Genomic DNA, 9,506 nt, shown 5'->3' with positions numbered 1-9,506 from the left:
GGTGAGTTTTATTGTGGGTTGTGACCGAGTGAAAACTATAATTAATCCAGGTTCTGTGTCTCTGCTAATTAGAAAGGTCTGCTTGGTTTTCTATTAAATTATAAACAATAGCGTTGCATAACATTTCATTTCAATCTGAGCTTATACGAGTATTATTCTTTTGGGGTTTTTTTAAATCTTGCATCGTGTTAAGTGTTATAGGCATGATGTTATATGTCATTTATTATTATTACTACATATTACATTAACCCCTTAAGGACAATGGGCAGTCCCTAAACCCATTGAAAACAATGCATTTTGAGCTCGTACATGTACGGCCTCTGTCATTAAGGGGTTCAATTTGCTTAAAGGGTTAAAATTGCATTGAATTTTGTTAGGTTGCAAATACATTCCTTATAGTGCGTTTCTTTAGGTCGGGGCGCTACATACTAATCGATTTGAATTAGCGTGATCTGCCATCGTTCAGGTTTTTGTATGTTTGAAAAGATACACAATATATAAGGGTGCAAAAAGGTGCCATCAGTAAAATCTTAGGATCCCTTGGAAACCTGGCTTTTGGGATCAGTCCGTCTCTGAACTTATCAGCTGCAAGATGATGTAAAGGAAAGTGAACATTACAGGATAAACTGACATGTTTTTAGATTATTGCGACCTTTCTTGTAATTGAGAAGACTGAAAGATCCGGAGATATGTGTCCTCTATCGTCCGATTCCCCTGCAGGACTCCAAGCCATAGTAGGTGTAGCCACAAAAAAACCCACAGAATAGTGACTTCAGAGGCTCTTCCACATGTGTCGCTGAATGTAACACTTTTCTATAACTCGGTCCAGTATCGAAACATCATTCTTAGTACTGCTTAAGAAATACCGTATTGGCTCGAATATAGGCCGCACTTTTTTCCCCCACTTTAAGTCTTTAAAGTGGGGGTGCGGCCTATATTCGGGGTCTAGCGCCCGGGCAGGTAGCGGGGTTAGGATACAGATCCCCCGCAGCGGTGCAGGTGACCCGTATCCTACTCCCCGATACGCTCAGACAGCCTCCCCTGCCAGCACTTTCCACGGGGGGGGGTGCCAGCACGGGAGGTTGTCTAAGCGCATCGTGCGGACGGTCACCGGCTGCAGAGGTTGTTTACCCGCATCGCCGCAGCCGGTGACCGTCCGCACGATGCGTTTTACCTCTGCCCCCAAGACTTACCAGAGCAGACTCCCGGGTGCTTTGCGGGGTCGGCGGGGGACATCTACGCAATACGCGTATACAACTTCCGGTGCCAGCACTCAGTGTGCCGGCACCGGAAGTTGTATACGCGTATTGCGTAGATGTCCCCCGCCGACCCTGCAAGACACCCGGGAGTCTGCTCTGGTAAGTCGGGGGGGGGGGGGCAGAGTGGCAGCATATCTCGGGGGGGGGACAGTGGCAGCATATCTCGGGGGGGGAGGACAGTGGCAGCATACCTCGGGGGGGGAGGACAGTGGCAGCATATCTCGGGGGGGGCAGTGGCAGCATATCTTGGGGGGAGGAGGAGGACAGTGGCAGCATATCTCGGGGGGGCAGTGGCAGCATATCTTGGGGGGAGGAGGAGGACAGTGGCAGCATATCTCGGGGGGGAGGACAGAGTGGCAGCATATCTCGGGGGGGGAGTAGGACAGTGGCAGCATACCTCGGGGGGGGGAGGAGGACAGTGGCAGCATATCTCGGGGGGGGACAGAGTGGCAGCATATCTCGGGGGGGGAGTAGGACAGTGGCAGCATACCTCGGGGGGGGGAGGAGGACAGTGGCAGCATATCTCGGGGGGGGGAGGAGGACAGTGGCAGCATATCTCGGGGGGGGGAGGAGGACAGTGGCAGCATATCTCGGGGGGGGGACAGAGTGGCAGCATGTTTTTTTGGGGCTTTTTTTAAAGAAAAAAACTTTAAAAAGCACCAAACTTTTAGGGTGCGGCCTGTATACGGGGGCGGCCTATATCCGAGCCAATACGGTACATATTTAATCGTTTACATTTTACTGCATTCCTACTTCTCCTGGAAATACTTCATTGTGACACCAAAGCAGACCCAATTTTAAATGCTCCTTGCCCGTGTTGCCGTTCTCCTTTCAGGTGAATGAGCATCTATGTAAGCATGTACCACTTTGCTTGTAAAGTAACGTCCTTTAGGTCTGCCTTAACCCCCTAATAGACTGTAAGCTCACAAATGATGAATGTCTTTAAAAAAAAAATATATATATATATATAGAGCTATGGGTTTTGTGATTTAAGCTGCAAATATCTGAGAAAATTTCATTTGAAATATATTGTGTAATTAAATTCAGATTCCACCGAATATTCTACGACAGCTACATACATGTCCTAATGCAGACGGATGTTTAAGTGACTGTATGGGAGCTGTCTAAAAGTACATTTTCGGACCTGGCTGATGCTATAAAATGTGTATCACACGAGTTGTGCGCAGACAATTCGTTATTGATTAAATCTGTTTGAGGCCCCCCCCCCCCGTACCCATTAATCCATAGACCTGAGTGCGGAGGGACGACCTCTCGCGAAATGTGCATGCTTTTACTCACGTACCAGCGCAGTAACAAATACAGGGGGGGGGGGGCAGTTGCCACGGAAACATACCTAGAACTGCTTGGTCCTCTTTCAGAATTTTGCTGTTTCCTGGAAAGTACAGACGCTAATGAAACGAATTGTATAGTATACATTGCCCCATAATAATGTATATATGTATATATATATATATAGACACATAAAACCAGTGAGCTTTATTTTGCGCTGAATTAAACAGCTTGAAATAGGTTTTGAAAAATGTTAATACCTGCAGATTTGATTAGATTCTGGCAGTACACCTGCATTCCATTGTAAAAATATTGAAGAAGGTAGCTAACAATGGTTAAATGGTTTACATGTGACCTTTTATAGTTCACATAAAATTATAATTGAATGCGATTATTTAATTTTTTAGGTTTTTTTTGATTTATATTTTCTAGCTCTTCCTGCCGTCGGGGGCATTTTCCCATCGCTCTCCAGCGAAATATAGAATTTGATGACAGATAAGAACCACTCATTCCATCCAGTCTTTTTCCTGACGCAAAGACTCAGACCTTAATCAGTCTTTGGTCTTCTCTTAGGCATAAAGCTTTCCTGAATCTATTGCATGCATGTTTAAATTATCTCACTGTATTGGCCTCTACCACCTTTGATGGGTGGGGGTTCCATTTATCTATCACTCTCTCATTAAAGTAAAATTTCCTTACATTACAGGTAAACCTCTGACTTCCGAAAAAATGTATTGAATCCTACTGTCCACCCAAGTTCTAATGCTGGACCATGTTTGTTATTTATTATTATTATTATTAATATTATTATTTTATAGCAGCTGAAAATATAAATGGTTATTATCTTGTGTGTGTGTGAATATATTAATACATATACAATAAATATATATATATTTATATATATATATATATATATATATATATACACACATAGACGTAAAGATAAAATTCCCTTCTAAATATTCTAATTTTTAATTATTGCTGGGTTGATGTATCTGGTGATGCTAGATTAAAGTCATGTTGCTTCGAATAGATGATATCTTGGGATGAACTCACAGGCCATATCTTCACGGCAACCTTTCTTGCCTCGTTGTGTGGTCCTATCCAGGATTCTATACTTAGAATGACATTTCCCTGGGTGAAAGGACAATGAATGGACTGAAGGTAAGACATCCCCACCCCCACTCCCTGAAAAGATTCATCTGTGGCCACCAGTAATGTCCCAAAGCAACAATACAACATGTACAACAATATATCATTAGTGACCCCGCTGCAAAAGTTATTTGAAGGTTGGGGTACGTTAACAAAAAAGACACATTCCAAATTATGGAACAAAATAATATCTAACTAGGGTAACTAACGGAGACTATAGAGAACATAATGTAGCCACAAGGAAATCTAGTCTGTCCGTTTCCGTGCTGTAAAGAACCAGACCTTATACAGTTTAAACTCCCTCGCTGTATTAGCTTCCAAGTTAAAAGCAACAAATCGAAAGGTATTATAGGAACAAACAGAAGCATGGAAGGATACGCAGCTCTAAGCCACGTAATACTCTTGGCGTTAAAATCCTTTCTCCCCGTGTCACTTACACACCAATAACCTTAGCTCTGGTCACCTTAATTCCGGCTAAGCCCCCGGAGCCGGGTAAGCGTCCATTATCGCAGAGAAGTGGACATGACCCCGCAGAGCTCGGCCGAGGAAGGAGACTGCGAAACGGAGCTGTGTTTGCAGGTAAGTGACCATTCTGTACACGCGTCGCCCAAGCTGCCATTCAGCCACAGCGATAAAGTGCTTGGAGCTCGGTTTTAGCAAACAACTTAATAACTTAATTTATTACGTGATGTTATACACACACCTATTCACCTCCGACCGCACCGCGGCACAGAATACAGTCACAAAACGAATACTAGCTTCATCTGGCAGTGAGAAAAATGTATTTGCAGGAAGTATGTTGACACAGACCTGTGTGCTAATATATATTTATACACTTCATTCATAAGTTTGGGGTCACTTAACATGCTTTTCTCAGAAAAAGCAAATGTCAACTATAAAAAACATTAAATGGATCACAAAGGCTCTTTATCCCTCCCATCGCTCCTGTGTTCCAGTAGCCCTTTATCACTCCCATCACTCCTGTGTTCCAGTAGCCCTTTATCACTCCCATCACTCCTGTGTTCCAGTAGCCCTTTATCACTCCCATCACTCCTGTGTTCCAGTAGCCCTTCATCACTCCCATTACTCCTGTGTTCCAATAGCCCTTTATCACTCCCATCACTCCTGTGTTCCAACGGCCCTTTATCACTCCCATCACTCCTGTGTTCCAATAGCCCTTTATCACTCCTGTGTTCCAACGGCCCTTTATCACTCCCATCACTCCTGTGTTCCAATAGCCCTTTATCACTCTGGCACAGAAATTGTTAACTCCATTTTAACTTTCTCTTCCAATATCCTATAAAAAATAATTCTGTGCATTTACGTAAATATATAGTAATAAAACTTGAATTTAAACCTCAATTAGAACAATTTGCGCTAAGCAAATGAGATCATTCTTGCAGACAGGATTGAAATGAGTCCATGGCTTTCCCGCAGATTAAATAAGTTTGGGCTTGCTACGTGTTCCCATTCTCTCGCCGGTTACATAATGAACTAACTCGCTCCGAACCATTACTTTAGGAAACATGTTTTATTAAAGTCTCTTTGTAAGGCAATTATTTTTTAAACATTATAAATATATACCTAGATATAATAATAAAAAGGGATATGGAGGAAACTTGCTGCAACTCAATCAGACCGATATATTCCTTTGCAATGGAGATGCCAAAACATTGAGGAAAAAATGACAGTAAGCATAAATTTAAACAAATAACCCAATAGGCAAATAACGTCCATAAAAAATCTATAGAAACTTCCTTGTGCAGCGCGTGCGAGGAAAACCCCAAATCCAGGAAGTAGTTATCTAGACTAAGGCTGTTTCTAAAGGTATCTATAATGTATCCGCTGTATTAATTGTAATTAACTATATCTACAATCAATTCTGTTTATTTAAGAGTCGGGTAGGTTTATCTTTCTCTTTAAGCCAAGAAGGCGTAAGCGATCTATGGTCCCCGTGTATTACCCGGTTATCATTGTGCTGAGTGTTGTATATGTTAAATCTATACGTTATACTGTTTCTTTCAATCTTTCTGTAAATAATGGTTCAGTTACCGGTTTCGGGGTCATTGCTTTTCCCAATGAAGTAGACGGTGATCTATGAAACGCGTAGGATTTTCTACTCTGTAAGGATCCTGTAGCAGCGTTGCCTTCTTACATGGCGCCACTTCCGGTTCCTGATGTTTCTTGGATTTGGACAGACCGACAGCTCTCGTCCATCACATACCAGCTCTGCGGATCCTTTCTTCATTTAAAATATTTTAATGCTTCCTGTAAGTAGCCCGTTGAGGCACGGGGGGACGGGACACATTGTCTATATGAAATACTATACTATGCCAGTCCTGTGTTTTGGTCTAGATAAGATTGGTCTAGATTTATTTAGGCAAAGCTGGAGAAATTTCAAGGCCAAAGACTGCGTTTGGGGTATTTACCAAAGGAGCCAGTGGGAAGCTTCCGCTGATTGCCAAGCACTTGGCATTTTGGTTTAGGATTGTCCCAGAGGATCCAAATGTTTCCATTATCATCGTGGCCCATGATGTAGAGAGAGGTACCGGGTAGAGATGATGAGACACTTCTGCCCTGTATGCGGCCAGTTATGTTACATGCGTGTCACCCTACACACAACGTGTCAGGGAGTAAATAAAGACGCTTCTCTAAACTGCGTCTCCATATTATGGTGCGACGTCACGTCACTTGAGAAAATAGTCAAATAGAATCATACAGACAAAACGGAGCAAGTTAAACGGCCCCTCTACTATTTATGGTACTCGGGGACGTAAAGAATTCCACACATGGGAAATTGGAGCAATCGGTTCATGGATGTAGAAACATTTCAGAAGACTACTGTGAAGGAAGCCAAAGCTAATTGCAGATATCGTTGTCCCCCTTTGTTTTTTTGTTAATGCCCTTATTTACCCGGAGCGATGTATAAAGTGTTATTTAAAATGTAGGATAGACTGGGGAGTGTTTGCTGAAGGGGGAGGCGAGTTATGGATCAAACCCACCAGCTTCATGAAATGGATGAAAGGGCCAGCTTCACGAATAGCAGACCTGACCTTGAGCGATGCTAAGGTCACTCAGTGAGGAGACTCGAGACATTTCCCCATATTACCTGCAGAGGAACCACACCGGGTGTGATCAGCCATAGTGCACAATGAAGACTCTTAGTGAATAAACCCTGCTGTTTTCAGAATATTGTATGATGTATGGAGGAAGCTATTTTTTCCTCTCTGGTACTTTAACGGGCTTGCAGAAATGATATTGTAGCAGGCTCTGTCTTTTGTATATTGGCCTGAGAGAGACACAAAGCTAACCTGAATTTAGACCAGAACAACAGCCAAATAAGATTAAAGGGGGAATGAGGAGGCTGGATGAGCTGAATAATTCTTACCCGCCATACAATTCTAGGTTTCTGTGTTTAGACCTATAGACCATCTCTTAGCAGGGCTTATGTACTCATATGTTATATAAACTGGCCGTAACGCAGTGTGAACTCCAATCCCTATTACTTGGTCTTGCCAACTGTGTATTCGCCTATAATAGATACTAAATGTTATGATAAGACACTCTTTGATAAATCTTGGCTACCCTATGACTGCATCCATGTACATGATACACATTACTCTTTTTCAGTAATTAGATTATTTATCATCATCATTGTAGATATAATCTCATTATATATTTATTTGGCATACAGTACCCATCTTCAGTCAGATTAAATATTCTAATCAAATGGATCCGTAAGCAAAGCAGCAGCTGTAGGGAAATCCGGCATCAGGAGATGTATTCAATTAGTTGGGTAAATATTGGGTAATTAATAAGCAATCGCTCATCCTTTTGATAAGGGGCAGCGTGTGTATATCATGGACTGGACAGCCTGTAAATACACTGCTAATATTTTTGGATGTGTTCTGTACGTGTTTCTCGGTGCTAAATTTATTCAGGGTCACACAAGGTTAACAAAGTTGAAGGACTTTCCCTGTAACGCAGCTAGAGATTCACACGAGTCCCTCTGCGTATATCAGACGAATGCAGACATGGAATATGAGCGTGTAACCCAAGCCTACACAATGCTGATTGACAGCCCTAAACTCAATGACCCGGTTCCTTTAGATTAGAAAGGTAGCCCAGCCCGTACCTTTAAATCTGCATTAGTCTGCGGGCACCCTGACCTGCGTTAGAGTAAAGTCTTTTAATTGCGTCGTACTGTGATAAAAATGACATGCATGCTGTCTGCATGGGAACAGGTATGCAAACTATGACAAGTCACATGTAGTAGGACAAACTATGAATTATTTATAGAGAAATACAATAACGTATCTACATAGCCTAAAAACTAAGTCGGTGATCCTGGCATGCCAGAACAAATGTATGTAGAACAGTATGTCCATAGCCATAACGTGGCACAACGGCCATGGCCCCCTGGCACCAGAAATCTCCCCACACCTACCTGTAGCCTCTTGCTTCCAGGGCCAGTTTAGCCGCTGGTTGTGTGGTTATTTTAAACCCAAAAAACCATGGGGTATTACTGGTATTTTAAACACACAGCGGCCAGGATGTATCTGCATGTGTGAGTGCAATAGAGGGTTAAAAGTGACATCTAGTTTTAAACCCACTCCATGGATTCCTAATGTGTGAACATGCAGTGGATGAGGCAATGATCGGCAATTCACGGTCAGCACAATGTCCTTTAATCTAATATTTACTTACAGTATGCGTATGAATGGCTTCCTGATAGAGGTTACAGTGTGCTGCGTTACGCGTGTAATATGTACATAGCCTGTCAGTGACGCTTGTAGAGGAGGCGTCATTTCTAGGTATAATTTATATATATATTGTAATGTGGGATTGTTTCTATTAATGATCCTTTTCTCTGCCACACATTCTTCCAAAAACATTTACACCCCTGAGGATTTCCCTGATAGCTTTATGCAGCTGTAAAGTATCTTTCACATACATTATGGGGTTTGCCATCCTGGCCATAGGTCACATATGCCCAGAGCCGGCCTTAAGTGTTCTGGCGCCCTGTGCGGACTACTCCTCTGGCGCCCCCACATCCCCTTCTCACTGCCTCCCCCCTGCCCCTTTTCACTGCCTCCCCTGCCCCTTTTCACTGCCCCCCCTGCCCCTTCTCACTGCCCCCCCTGCCCCTTCTCACTGCCCCCCCTGCCCCTTCTCACTGCCCCCCCGCCCCTTCTCACTGCCTCCCCCGCCCCTTCTCACTGCCTCCCCCCTCTCCTTACTTAACTTGCTGCCGGAGTCCTGCGGTGGGAGCGGGAGGCGTCTGTCACGGAGAGTGAGGGGCGCCGAGTGGTCGCTGAAAAGTTCACGAGAGACCGCTCGGCACCCCTGCCCGGGACTTAAATTAAAAAAATCTTTAACTTGGAGGATGTTAAAGTTAAACAAAACAAAAAAACGATGTTTTAATTAAAGTCCCGGGCAGGCGCCCCTGTTGCCATGGCGCCCTGTGCGGCCGCACAGGTCGCACACCCCTAAGGCCAACCCTGCATATGCCTCTCTCTTCGACAGCAGTATTGTACAGGGCCTCAGATCATAGGAGAACATACAGCTATCTACCCCTTCTGATACATGCAGGTTGCAGGGCACCGAGACTTTTCTACAGATCCTTGTTGTAGGCGTTAATGGGATATTGGGATATGTCTCCTTCCCTCACTAGCTATGTGAAGAAGATTAATAGCAGGGGACTGCTGCTTAATTATTGACAGTCTTGGCTTCCGAGGCACTACCAATTCATGATCAAACAGTTCTGTGCTAAATACTGCATCGCTTTACATGTGTCAGCACCAT

The sequence above is a fragment of the Sceloporus occidentalis genome, unplaced genomic scaffold (assembly GCF_023333645.1).
Source record: "Sceloporus occidentalis isolate IW3139 unplaced genomic scaffold, rSceOcc1.0.p SCAF_26, whole genome shotgun sequence".
Classification (NCBI taxonomy): domain Eukaryota; kingdom Metazoa; phylum Chordata; class Lepidosauria; order Squamata; family Phrynosomatidae; genus Sceloporus; species Sceloporus occidentalis.
Note: the sequence above shows the minus strand (reverse complement) of the source record.